Source organism: Triticum dicoccoides, chromosome 3B, assembly GCF_002162155.2.
Source record: "Triticum dicoccoides isolate Atlit2015 ecotype Zavitan chromosome 3B, WEW_v2.0, whole genome shotgun sequence".
In the NCBI taxonomy this organism is placed as follows: Eukaryota; Viridiplantae; Streptophyta; class Magnoliopsida; order Poales; family Poaceae; genus Triticum; species Triticum dicoccoides.
In genome coordinates, this window is record NC_041385.1 from 45,562,125 (window position 1) to 45,564,138 (window position 2,014).

A 2,014-nucleotide genomic window follows, 5' to 3' on the forward strand; every position below is an offset into this window, starting at 1 on the left:
GAGGACGAGTGCGACATCGAAGTGGAGCCTTTGTTCGAGGACGAGCTCGCCAACCAACCGCCGGTCCTAAGCCGAAGCGCAAGAGCAAGCACACGAAGGCGTACACAGCTGCCGAGAACAAGCTTCTTTGTGAGTGTTGACGAGACATTGGACAAGACCCAAAGAAGGGCGCCGAGCAAAAGCATCCAACCTTTTGGACTCGTGTGCACCGCGAGTTTCATGAGCGCAAGAAGTTTCCACCTTACCAATTTGTGAGCACGTGCGGGTGGGTCTCCATTTCCAAGCGGTGAAGGGTGATCCGACAAAAGTGCAACAAGTTTTGCGCCACCCTTGAGAGTGTCAAGGCCCGCCCCGTGAGCGGCATCAGCGTGCAAGACATGGTATGATAGCAAGCAAGCCGCCCTCTTTTGAGCCATCAAGGTCATCCTTTTCTGTCTTCATTTTGCATGAAAACATTTTGTAGGCATTTCAAGCTTTGGAGGAGGCATTCAAGGTTCAACATAATGGCAAGTGCTTCAACCTCTCCCATTGCTATCGGGTCATCAAGGACGAAGAGAAGTTCAAGGCACAATATGCCACAATATGCTGCGTTCAAGGCACGTGGGGGGAAGGGCACCATGGAGGATGTTGGGGAGGGCGAGCCGGCACGGCCGCGGGGGAAGACCAACTCCAAGAAGGAGGACAAGCGAGATGCGACCACCAACGCCTTGATCGCAAGCGTGGACGGCATGATGAATAAGAAGGACTCAAGAGAGGAGGAGCGCCGGCGTTTCAAGGCGGAGCAAATGGATGCTTTCATGGAGATCTAAAGGAGGAGGCTTGATCTTGACGCCGAGAAGCAAACCAAGATGTTCGAGCTCGAGGCGGAGAAGCAAGCCAAGATGCTAGAGATCGAGGCCGCCAACGCCAAGACAAAGGCGAAAGAAGTGGCTCTTGCAAGCATGATGACCGGGGTGGAGATCATGAAGGTGGATCTCAACGCCTTGTCGCCAAGGAAGAGGCCGTGGTTCGAGAAGATGCAGGCCGACATGTTCAAATTCAACGACAAGTGATCTATAGCGTCGAGGGGCCATCTTTTTTGTATGCCGGCAGGTGTGCCGGCATGACCACGGGAGCCGCGATGGCGTGGTCGAACTCAAGTCCCACCATTTTTTGTGTGCTGGCATGTGTGCCGGCCGGCTGCCGAGTGCGTCAGCATGAACTGTGGTGCTTTCTGAGGCCGGCATTGTATGCCGGCGCTGCATGGTGCCGGCATGAGACATGACGCTGGCATAATCGGTCACGTGCCTTTTTTATTTAAAAGTTGAATGCGGACATGAAATGGGTCGGCGTGTTGGGCGCATTGCCGACCCAAATGTAAAACTGGGCGGACGGCGGGCGGGCGGCTGATCCAAACGGACAAAAAACGAACAAATGCGTCGTCCGTTTGGATCCCCAGTTGCTCTAAGCCCCCTCTTCCTCTGTTTGGGTTGTGACGCCGCGGCGAGTTGCATGTTCGTGTCACCGCTGAGGCACCGGTCAAGACCTTTACCGTGACGCCCTGGTCGGCCGCGTCAATACTCGCCTCGAGCTTGGGCATTGCCAAATTCTAGCGGAAGCCAAATAAAAAAGGACCTCCATCCGCAGTTCCGCACTAGTGAACCTTCATCCTCACTTGTCGACGCTCACGGCCGACCGCGTCGTCCCGTCTCCAGCGAGGTCCTGGTTCAGCCTCGCCGGGACGCCCCAACCGGCGGGTCTCGAGTTATGTTGTTGCTGCTCTCCATGAAATCTTCTCACACTTGATAAATTCCAAGGCAACTCTAACCACAACTCATCCGCTGATTCTTGAAGATCAGTCGGTCTGGACCAAAAATAGCAGATGCAAAACTTCAATCATTATCCAACATCGATCTCAACTAAAGTCGGCATCAAAATGTAGCTAGATATTCGTAATCACCAACATCAACGATGTGCGACAACCAACTCATGGATGGATAGATGGGGCCAAAGGGTTCTCTAGGGGACGTGAATC